Here is a 12,791-nt window from a genome sequence, read left to right on the forward strand (position 1 = left end):
CACATCAGACTCCAGACCCGGGTCAGCTGAGCATGGCTACCCAACCCCCAAGGATGTGTAAAGCATTCCCACTTGCAAGTGACCGTGTACCTTGGCCTCACTGATTCGGAGCCCTAGTTCCCTAGAAAATGAGAGATGCTTCATGGGTCACTGTAGGTGCACAGGATGTTACACTATGATGAAAACTGATCAATGGTCTGTATTGTTTTTTTGTTTTGGGGGTTTTGGAGTTTTTTTGTTTGGTTGGTTGGTTTTTGTTTTGTTTTGTTTTGTTTGTTTTATTTTGCATAGACTCTGTGTTTCTGGGCTCTAAGCAAAATTATCCCCCATGGGAGTTTAGACACACATAACCACCACGTAAGGCTCACCGAAATGCACCATAAACGAAAGTTAACAACCATGGTGTGGGGCACCTGGGTGGCTCATGGGTTAAAGCCTCTGCCTTCAGCTCAGGTCATGATTCCAGGGTCCTGAGATCGAGTCCCACATCAGGCTCACTGCTCGGTGGGGAGCCTGCTTCCCCCTCTCTCTCTGCCTGCCTCTCTGCCTACTTGTGATCTCTCTGTCAAATAAATAAATAAAATATTAAAAAACAACAACAACAACAAACAACCATGGTGTGAGGAGAGTCAGTGCTGCACTTTCCATTTCTAAACCTGGAATTGCAGCTGCCCCATCGAAAGCCATGCCTGCTTGAGTCAACTGGACAGAGAAGAACCTGGAAAGAGAATGAGGAGAAGTTCTCTTTCCTGTCATCACTGACAATATGGCTTCTAGTGAGTTCAGTTGACAGCAGCAGAATGATGCACATAACCTAATTCCTCATGGTGCCCAACTGCCTTCTTATTGGAACTGAAAGAAAGAAGGAACGATGTTGGATTAATTGTCTCATGACTCCCTCGGCTGGAATTGCTAAGTGTTTATACTTCTCTGTAAAGTTGCCTTTGTAGAAACCTACCTCTCTGAATTCACTGGGAATATAGAGCCAGGAATCTGGCAACAATGAGATGGAAGTGTTCCCTGGAATCCAATTTTTTCTTTTTCTTTTTTTTCCCCTACTTTGCTACTTTGCTACTTAGCAGAACTTTCATGCTAAAGTCTCTCAGGGTTTCTAATTTTTACAAGGTAATTATTTTCAAAGTCAAAAAGGTGTAGTTTCCCTTACTGAAAACCTCCTGATGCCAGAGAAATGGGATCTTGTTACAAATTACTTAAGTCACTCTGCTTCCTCTGTCTAAATCCACTCTGCTGGGAAGGCTAGCTGGAAGACTGAAAACCACAGTTTCATTCCCAGGTACACTGCTGTAAAATAATTACATCAGATGTTATCGTGGGGAATCCATTTAAATAGAGATAAATCCTAAATGCAAATATATTTTTACTTTGAATATAATGCACCTAAAAAAAAAAGAAAATGCCTGTACGGCTACATGCAAAAGAATGAAACTGGACCATTTTCTCACACCACACACAAAAATAAACTCAAAATGGATTAAGGACCTAAATGTGAAACCTAAAACCATAAAATTATAGAAGAGAGCATAGGCAGTACTTTCTCTGACATTGGTCGTAGCAACATTTTTCTAGATAGGTCTCCTGAGGCAAGGAAAGCAAAAACAAAAATAAAACATAACACAGGGATTAGATCAAAATGAAAAGTTTCTGACAGCAAAGGACAATCAATAAAACTAAAGACAATTTATGGAATGGTGGAAGATATTTGCAATGGCATATCCAATAAAGGGTTAGTATCCAAAACATATGAAGAACTTACACAGCTCAACACCAAAAAACCCCTAATAATCCAACTTAAAAATGGGAAGAAGAGAGCACCTGGGTGGCTCAGTGGGTTAAAGCCTCTGCCTTCGGCTCAGGTCATAATCTCAGGGTCCTGGGATCGAGCCCCACATCGGGCTCTCTGCTCAGCAGGGAGCCTGCTTCCCTTCCTCTCTTTTTGCCTGCCTCTCTGCCTACTGTGATCTCTCTCTGTCACATAAATAAATAAAATCTTCAAAAAAGAAAAAAAAAGACAACATATTACCATCATGAAGAAAAACCCTTCTTCTGGGAAGAAGACATGAACAGATACTTCTTCAAAGAAGACATCCAGATGGCCAACAAGCACATGAAAAGATGCCCTCCATCACTGATCATCAGGGAAATGCAAGTCAAAACCACAATGAACTATCACCTCATACCTGTCAGAATGGCTAAAATAAAAAATACAAGAAACAACAAATGTTGGCAAGGATGTGGAGAAAAAGGAACCCTCATGCACTGTTGGTGGGAATGCAAACTGGAGCGGCCACTGTGGAAACAATATGGAAGTTCCTCAAAAACTTAAAAATAGAACTACCATATGATCTGGTAATTTCACTACTGGGTATTTACCCATAGAATCTGAAAATGCTAACTTGAGAAGATATAATCACCCTTATGTTTATCATAGTATTATTTACAATAACCAAACTACGGAAGTGGCCTGTGTCAACAGATGAATGGATAAAGAAGTAGTCTACACACACACACACACACACACACACACACACACACACCACGCATAAGAATATTACCCAGCCACGAAAAAGGATGATATCTTGACAGTTGCATGATGTGGTTGGAGCTAGGGAGTATAATGCTAAGCAAAATATGTCAGAGAAAGACAAATGCCTTATGACTTCAGTCCTGTGTGGAATTTAAGAAACAAGACAAACGAACAAAGAAAAAGAGATCAACCAAAATAACAGACTCTGAACTATAGAAAACACACTGCTGGTTACCAGAGGGGAGGTGGGTGGGGTTGGGTGAAACAGGCAAAGGAGATTAAAAGCACACTTATCACGATGAGCATTGAGTAATGTATAGAGTTGTCAAATCACTATATTGTACGCCTGAAACTAATATAACACTGTATGTTAACTACACTGGATTAAAAAAAAAAAGCTGGAGAAGAAACTTACATATGATTATATGTGAACCACAAGAATGAACAGATTGTTTGCTTATAATTATATGCAGATAATATACATAAAATTCACTTTGAAAAAAAAGAAAGAGCGAGCTTGTATTTTAGAGTAGAAGCCAGGTTTCTGACCTCCACCCGGACTAAATAAAGGATTTGGAGAGGTTGAATAGTGTCAGTTGAAAAATATTGGCAAGAGCCTATGCAGTGGTTCCCTACCTTTTGAAATCCATATCCACAGTATTAAAAGTATACTTTATGATTTCCAAATCTCACCTCAATACTCTGTGAAGTGAAAGAAAAAGTCCCAGATGCTGGGATGTATCACAGTCACTTATTTTTCAGGCGCTCTGAGAGCGATTTATTCCCAGAGGCTGCTGCTAGCGAAATCCCTGGGGGGGCTGGGGAGCAGGCAAAGCTGCTTGCTCAGAACCTCAAGACCTGAGCCAGACCTGGGGCCAGTTCCGTCAACTACTATTGCCACAGGCCAGGAGGACCAGGGCCTCTGTTGATGCTGCTGTAAATTGTACCTCGTGTGTAGAAAACATACCTTTATTTCACATCGGTCCCTGACTGAGGTAGAGCACCGTGGCTCTACTGAACCCATAGTCACAGCAGAAGTTAGGAGGCGTATGCCATTTTTGCAAGCAACAGTTAGAATTTTCCGTGCCTACATAGAACTTAAAGTAAATGAAGATAATCTCCAAACAATTAAAACCGCACAAACAATGAAAGGAAAGGAGAGAGGAAGTTGTCTTTCACATACACCAGGGGGAAGGTGATGTCAACTTCACATCTCTGCTTCCTTCTGGTCCAAGGCCATTAGAACTAAGTTCTGGGAAGGAACACAAAGAGACTAAAGAAACAGACACTTAACGAGCTCGCATAATGAATGGCTGTCCTCTCTGCCTGAATCATCACCACACCTGATTGAAGGGCGCATGAACTCTGCTCCCACCCCGCCAGCCCCCGGGGAAGCAGAGATTGATGTGCAGAGTGGGAACGCAAACCCTGGTCTTCGCAAGCAGTTTGAGGTCGAGTCTGAATTTGTTTCTGTCCTGTCTTTCAAAGCTTTGTTTTTATATGAACCATCCATATTAATGACTCAGCACTGCTGGGCTGGGGGAGGGGGGAGGGGGCGGGAGCCTTGGCGGAGATGCAATTCAGAACGGACATTCTTTAGAAACAAGGAAGCTGGGGCTGTTCCTAAAAGGACTGATTAGAACTGGAATTCTGTTACCGGGCTACTCTACCTCCATCCCACCAAATCCCACCCCCGCGCTGTTAGTTACCTTAACCCGAATAAATAATAAATGTGTAAAGCTCAACAGAGATTCTATTCAGAGTTACTGCCACCCATTTCCAAAATCCAGGCCAATGCAAAGCAACCCTAGACCTCACTTCTCCTCCTGAGGCTACCCAACATCCTCTGAGGCAACTGAATCATGGAACCTGTGCAAATGCGATTGGAATGGAATGCTAGTTCCAGACACGGTGAAAGCAGTTGCAACGAATTGAGTATTTATTCTGTCACGTGTAAATGAAGCACAGTTCTTGGACATACTAATGATGATCACAGCTAATTAATGGCTTTCCTTTGTAAAACATTTATAGCTTACAAAATAGTTTCACGTGAAGCAGCTTCTCTTTTGTCTTCAGAATGGTATGGCAGGTGGGATGTGTTATCATGGTTTACATTAAGTGAATAAGAAGCTGAGAGTTGGAGGTGAAGAGGGTTATCTGGAGTAACTGAGCTAATTGATGGTCTGGATGCGGGATTAGGACAAAGATTCCAGGTCCAACGCTTTTTCCAACCCATCCCACTGTCTCTACTAAACAAGCAAACAAATAAAATCTTCCTCTTTCTCGAAAGCTTAGAAATTTATAAATTTAGTACTTACTATTTTGTTTGATAGAAATGGAAAGATAGCTGATGTTTGTTGACTTGTTACTCAGTTGAGTCACTGTGTTGACTATCAAGTGCTTGACATAATTTTTCTCACTTATGAGGTAAGCATTATTGTTCCCATTGTTGTAGATGGGGAAACTGAGTACAGAGAAGTTTCTGTAATTTGTCCAAATCACACAGCCAGTAAGCGAGGATTTGGAAACAGTCAGCATGACTCTGGCGCCTTAACTACAGTGCTGAGCAGGCTCCTATCCTGAGGGATAGGAGGGAGGCAGGGTTGTGACCTCTTTAACTAATGATCGAAGAATCATAGGTCCAGTTGCTACTATACAAAACTACCTACATTGCCAAGATGTTCGGCATCGTTTGAGTCCTTGTTGACTGTAACAGCTGAGGGGCCAAGCTGGAACCAACAGACATAACTAAAAACCGACAGATCTAAAACAAATAACCAACTGAAATCAATGGCTCTACTCTTAGATTTGGTTCTTCTCCTGCCACTCTTCTACCCCATGAGAGCTCTCCTTTCCCATCAGCTAATTTTTTTTTTTTCCCACAATGGCACCACTCTTCCTCTCTTATTTCTGATCCTAAAAACAATAAAGTCCCTTCTCCTTCAGTTCTCATATCCAGTCAATTATCAGGGATCCTAGTTCCTGGTTGTATGTGCATCTAGACCTTACTTTCCCCGATTCTGTCCTACTGTCCCTACCATAGTCTGGTTGAATGATGGCCTCCCCAGTTTTAGGCACTTTTCACTGTAGAGTCCAACCTGTCCCCAACCGTCTAAAAGGACAGCTGTCCTTATCACTTTGCATGCTATGAAACCAAAATGGCACCCTGTTATCTACACAGTCTAGCCTACTTTTCCAACCAACCCATTTTCTCTCCTTTTTTCTATTGTCAAGAAGGTCTCCTCAAAGTTCCCAACGTGTGAATCTCTTCATCTCTGTGCCTCTGTTGCTATTTTCCCTGTTGTGTTATTTATCTTCTCTCACGTTTATTCCAAACTAGGTATCTGTCCAGTATTCTAGGAAAAGTTTTCAGAGTACCCTTCTTCTTGGACTCCTATTGTTCCTATAGAAGGTGCCCCAGAGTTTAGTGTTTGATGATGTTTTCTAATTGTCTTGGTACTAATTTCATTTTTCCCAGTAGACTGTCAGTTTCCAAGGTCAAGGATCTTCTCAGCTTGTTTCATGATCCTTGCTGGCTGTAACAGAGTACTGAACTCAGAGATGGAAATTGTTTGGTTGGCTGATTTCATTTGGTGGAGGTCATAGGCATCAGACCAGAAGGCAAACTAACATGGGTTGATTCAGTAGTTCTGATGAACAATCCAGCAGCCTCGCTCTAGGATGGCTACTTCTCCAGTACATGTTGCCAACATCAAATTCATTTAAAGTTCAGGAAATTACAAGAAGGCCAATTCACTTTCTGTAGTGGAGTTGTCTGTTTGCCCACTTTCTTGAACAGCTGAGGAACCCACCTTCTCTGATTTCTTTCACAGGTCACAGTAACTTTTCCCTAAGGAGGTATGATAATGGAGGGGTGGGAGTGAGGGGAGAATGAGTTTTATCTGAGTGAAAGACCACAGCAAGTGGGAGCTGATTTATAATCTCCAAAATAATACATTAGAGAGTGGAAAGTAGCTCAAGGCAGATGTTTTAAAATAATTCATGAAACAGTTTTGATCAGAAGAGAGGTTGCTGGATACAGCTAAGCACTGATCAGAATCAGCATGTTAAATGGCCATTCATCAAAGTTAAAGTTGCCCTAGGCAGATTTCTGAGAGACTAGTACTTTGGAAATATGATAATGATAATAATAAAGTTAGTGTATATGTACACATTTGAAAAGTGTGTCATACTTTCCAAACTATGTTCTCCCGCACCGTTAGAAATCAAACCCTTTGAGCTGGAAGGAGTTCTGAAGGTTATCTGGTTGAAACAGGGCTAACATTTTTTTGAATACTATTTATATACTTTTCTCTTATTTTGTCAGGGACATAAATCTATCTTTAGATTTCTACAGCATGAATGCAAAAAAAAAAAAAAAAAAGTGAATATTCAGGTTCTCATGACCTAAAGTGGGATTTTTGTAGGAAGAATGGCTGTAAAAACCAGGCTTTGTTGAGAGTATAATGGGATTCTCTAAATTTCTTCAGCTTCCATTTAGTATAGCAAGTACCAAGTCTAGAGATGGGACTCAGATCACAGAACTGTTTCCATGTATACAAGTACTGATTTTGTCTATGATGGGTGGGTTGGGAGGCTAGGTGATGTAGGGTAAGAGGAGAATGATGAATTGTAGAGGTTGGAAGCTTGTCTATATCTGGTCTCAAAGGGCCATGAGAAGTAAAAGGGAGATAGACACTGGAGAGACATTGCCCAGAGGGAAGGTGTGTTAGTTAAAATCAACACAAGCCCTTTCCCCCATTTAAGACTGCTCGAAAACAAAGGCTCCCCACACCAATCTGGGAGTGGCTACCTCAGAGTAAACTCAGCCATACAGCGTGGTTAGACAGTGGAAGGGCTAGAATTTAGCTTTCCCAAGCTACCCTCAGTTCCTGTGTGGTGTGGAAGGGACTCAGAATCTCCTGTGTGCCCCATGGGGGGAGGGGTGGTGGTGACGCACAGATGCTGCTTGGAATCCGGCTAGAAAACATACCAGAGAGGGATGACCGCGGTGGGGAAAGACGGCACCATGGCCAAGGGATGTGAAAAAAACTACCTAGCTCTGACCTCACAGCCAGACCAGGGGGGTCCAAAACCCAAGGGAGAGCTAAAGGGGGCCACAGTCAGAAAAAAGGAGGCTGGGCTCTGACTCAGAGGAACCACAAACTACCTGGCCCATAGCCTTCAGCAGCAAACACTGGCCAAGTGTCAAAAATTAGGACAAGCTGGAGATCCGGGGTCACCAGTCCAGGGAACGGCCCAGATAAGCCACCCTACAGCAGAGATGGGAGGATCCAGAGAACACCATGTGACCTGAGGCCTTTCCCTACCCCTCCACCCTTGAGACCACAGGAAGCCCAATCATGCACCCAGGCACCTTCTTGGTGAGAGGAGGGAAAGGAGAGAGACCTGTGAAACTTCGGGCATCTTGCCAAAACCAAAACCAAATAAAAACTGTGTTATCTAAAGAAGACTGCTCCAGAGCCTGGGATGGGACTGAGATTGGAGGGTTGGAGTAACTTGGTTTCCCACAGCACGGTGGGGGGCGGGGGGGGCGCGCTCAGGGAACAAACGAGGGCATTTTCACAGTCTTCTATACTTGACTTGGAGAGTAAGATGCATGCTTTAGTGGCTCTGCTCCCTTTCATGAACTTCTCCTTTCTGAGCAGGAAAAGGCTCATATGGACCAGGGGGCCAGGGAGGCAGATGTTACTATATTCATTTTGCACGTGTAGAAACAACGGTCAAGCGATGACATGTCTTCTCCATGGTCAAAAGGCAACTGCGCAGCAAATCTACAGTAGGAGTTTGACCTCCAGATCCCAGCCCCACACTCCTCGTGCAGAACCCACGACACTGCAGGAGATGCCCAAGTAAATGTGTCAGTGGCACAATGATGAAAGGTGTTTATGCTCTGAAGCACGCCTTCAGTTCCTGTGTTCGGGCCCCAGTCCTACCTTCTCGTCTTCGTTCCGGAGAATCCTGTGGCTGCTGATGTTTCTGGGGGCGTATTTACATCTGGGGGTGCTGTGGGGGCAGCACGATTCTATGTCCCTTTCATTATGCCAGTCTTTGAAGTGGAACAGACCTGACAGGACATTGATTGAACGAACAGTTTCTTTTTCTTTCTCTCTTGTTTTTCCTCCCAAGTATCACCTAAAATTGAAAACTTTATTGGCTGCAGTTTCTATCCATCTGCAAAAACATATTAGAAAGAGAAAGACGTTGGCAACTGACTTCAGGCTTTTCCCCCCAGAGTGTTACTTACCTGACTTTAACCAGATGCTGTGTATCAGCCTGTCTCTCTTCTCCACGCTCGGCGGGTAAGAGACAAAAATACGAGGAATGCTTGTTATGCTATGGACTCTCTCCCCCTCTCTTTCTCTTTCTTTCTTTCCTTTTTTTTTTTTTTTTTTTTTTTTTTTGGTATCCCAGGACCGGATATACAAGTTCCAGAAGAGGAATATACATCCCCAGAGTCTGAAATCAAATCTGGAATTCATATCCTCTGTAAATGTACTTTATTAAAAGCAGGAATCAAGAAAGGTTTTGGAATTATTATATTGGAGAGGTTGATTGTGTAGAGAGGACTTGGAATTAGGGATAATTTTAGACATGTTTTGCAAGCAGCCAACTCCATGGACGAATGGAAGAACTGGGCACTTTGGCATCAGTCCTATCCCGAAGACTTTAAAGCAGCCCTCGGACTGCATTACTAAGTCAGAACAGAAAGCAGGAGATTGCACGAGTGCCCCGCCACCTATCTTTATTGCAATCAGGTGACCCGAAATTTTTGCAGGAGCGTCTAGGTAAACACACCAGGCATCATGCTGTCAGCTTGGGGTTAATCTCCATAAAATCTGGTTGCTGCCACGTAAGGATGTTTTGTGCAACTCCAGACAGGCTGCCAGGGCTGGAAGGCATGAGAGAGAGAGAGAGAGAGAGAGAGTGTGTGTGTATGTGTGTGTGTGTGTGTGTGTGCGCGCGCGCACGTAGTTGTGCCTGTGTGTACAGCGGGTGAAGCAGCTGAAAGCGTTGGTTGAGCTCCAGAATTAGAACCGGTTGGGGCTGCATGGGGAGGAAGACAGGAGAGTTATTGGAACTACATGGGAGCATGTCTGCAGCCTCTACTGCCGGCTCTTCCTCGGGAGGGGGACCATGAACTTGTCCGTTGTTCCCATAAGGCCCAGACCGTTTTCTATCAGTGAACTGTCTCTGAACAATTTTCTCCCCTTGGTTTTGGCAGCATGTCCTTCTGAATACCAAGGCAGCTCACAGTATTTCTCTGATGAAAACCACCACTTCACAGGGGTCAGCCAACTCGACAGCGGGAGCAAAGTGATTATGGGATTCACATTCCCGTAATAAAGGAGGAGCTAAGCCCTCTGACCGGTCAGAGAAAGGCGGGAGCCCTTCGTGAACCAGAAGAAGCCCCTGGACTCTGAGAGGTCCCAGACGGACAGAGGGGTGTCAGTGTCTCTCAGCAAATTTAAAGGAGAGCTATTGCTCAGAGGGACAGGGGCGGAATGATGTTCCTGATGGGGCCATGACTGGCTTGGCGCCACCCCGCAATCCACCCCGGGTCCCCCACTCTGTCAGCTGCTCTGCCTTCGCATCCAGCACCTCTCCTGTTGCTTTATTTGAAAAGTTCCCTTTTTCAGAACACATGGGAGGAGCCACATTTGGATGGCTAAGGTCCTTGACTTTTCGTGTTGGCTGCCTTTCGAAAAACTTTTGAGTTATTGTCTTAATTATAGCAGCCATAAAGGAGAATTTGAAATTACCCCTACAGCGGCTCCCGGGAGGAGCAGCAGTGGGATCATTTTCCCTGTGTTCCTGTCTTCTGGAGAGAGCTGGATTCCTCCCCTAACCGTCCCTCACCACCCCCCAAACCCCCCCACACTTCTTTCTCCCTCCGCAGGGTTCTGGCCTCCGGAGATGAGCGTGGGCCTGGTCTCGGTCCCCAGGGTTCTTTGCAGGAAGGGTGGCTGCTTGGATTCCAAGCTTCCTGCCTGGACCAGTGACGATTCTAACACCCCCTCAGGGAGGCGGTTTGTAATGTTTGTCCTGTAAACTCTTAGGTAACTGTTCTGTTCCAGCAGAGGAGGTCATGTGGCTTCTAGAGAAAAGATGTGTTTTTCTGTGGGTAGCTAAGGACACCGAGACATGGCCAGGCAACCTCGTGGACAGAACCCCCTCTCTGAACAGAGAGCACTGTTCGGGGAGCCAAGGGGAAATGACATTCATTGTCAAGTGCAAATCAGGGCGCTATAAACAGCCTCAGGCACTAGGCTGGTGGCATGTCCGTGTTCAGAAACTTCACTGTAGAAACATCTCCTTGCGGAAGGCACGAATCAGTGAACCGATACACGTTTCGTGAGCGACTTTCCAGAATTCTAGGCCCCTCTGCCAGAATGTTCCAGGGCATTTGTTCTTCCACTAGTTAACTCGTGGCTGTGTTTTTCATTATTACTTCAGCTGTAGTTCTGAGTATCCCCCTCCCTTCAGTTCAGGTCATCCTGTTTGTCTCAAAAAGCCAAAAACTTTCCCAAAATGTATTGAGAGCAGCAGGTTCAAAGCGACTAGAAATGACTGAAGATTGGGAGAAAGGGGGCTCTGGCTCTGGACCCTCAGTGGGCTGCAGGCTTTTCCCTGTGGCATTGCCTGCTGCCACGCCTCAGATGAAAACAGCCAACCACTCTGCATGGATGTTTTTATCTTCTTGTTTTGTGTATGTGTGTGTGTGTGTGTGTGTGTGTGTGTGTGTTTAATGGAGGTATAATTTACATACAGTGAAATATGCAAATCCTAAACACTTATTTATATTTATATTTATCAACCAACTGTCCTCCGAATCAAGAATATAGACCTTTTCCAAGACCCTAGGGAATCTCCTTGTGCCTATTCTGTTACTGCTACTGGATGTTTAAAGTCTCTATGAATATCTCGTGTTATCAGGCTCTCTCCTCACTTGGGAGTGTCTTGCTTCACTGCCTCTCTGGCTCTCCACCAGCTCATACTCCAATCTTTCCCTCCTCTAGACACCCTCCAGACAAACAGACCGCCAACAGCCAAGACAGCTGGGTGAGGGAACTGGGCAGATTCCATTGTCTTCTTTTGAAAAGTTATCAGCTGTAGGCTCAGAGAAGTCAAGCAATTTGTTTCTGGCCACACAGCAGTAAAGAATGGTGCGATGGCTGGGACCCAGCTCCTGCCGGTTTGCTCTTGGCTCTCTTTCCTCTGCCTAGGCTTTACTTACCTCCCAGACATGGCCATTTTCAGAAGAGCACAAAGCTATACCCCACTGGAGTGAAACCTCATCACCATGAAGACCACACACGGGCCACAGGAGCTGGTGTGTGGAGCCCAACCAGTTCCAATGAGGAACACACTGGTCCTCAAACTTTAGTATGCCTAAGAGTCATCTACAAGTGGGTTACACATGCCAATTCTCTGGCCTGGGGCAGGGCTCAGGGGTATGTATTTTTGGCAGGCTTGCTCTCTCCTTCCCCACTCAGCCCAGGGAATCTGTGGGACCAAGTAACCAGCATGTGAGAGCTGCTCTCTCTATCTCTTCTGTAGAATTCAGCAGTTCCCATGTTCTACCCCTCTCCCACCTGTCCCTCCCTTCCTGGAAGAGTTCCCCCATCCTTACCTTCTCCCTTCCTGATCTTTGCCATCTGCCCAGGCCCTAGATTATTGGGTTCCTTTTGATCTCGATTCTGTTATTCAGCCTTTTCCCCTAATCTCTCATTCTTCCCTGAATTGGCCTTTAATCTCCAGAGAGCTTTGATGATTCTGGGGATTTAACCCCGTCCACGCACACGCTTACACCTGCAAACACAGCCTTTGCTGGACACCCTCTTGCAGCTCCACTGAGTCAAGTCCAGACTCCTTCAAGGAGCACTTTGGACCTCTAGGTTCATCATGGGTCCTGCTTCCCTGAAAAATACCCTTTCCGCGATCTCCCTGCATGCCTAGGCGAGCCCTACTCCCTTTGCCTGGAAAAACCCTCCCTTGGGCCCCTCTGTTGCACGAACACCTCCTCTCCTTCAGGACTGAGCGGGAAGGACGGTTTCTTTCTTCAGGAAACATCTCAGGCTCTTCCAATACTGTCCCCATCGCCCCCACACACACACCCCCACCCCCCGGAGTGGATTGTTTCTTCTTTTTAGGCAATGTCTTCTCTCTCTAACCAAATCAGGAGTCATGTCTCCTCAGAACCTGCATGGGGTCCGGGCCCACA

This window comes from Meles meles, chromosome 2 (assembly GCF_922984935.1).
Source record: "Meles meles chromosome 2, mMelMel3.1 paternal haplotype, whole genome shotgun sequence".
Classification (NCBI taxonomy): domain Eukaryota; kingdom Metazoa; phylum Chordata; class Mammalia; order Carnivora; family Mustelidae; genus Meles; species Meles meles.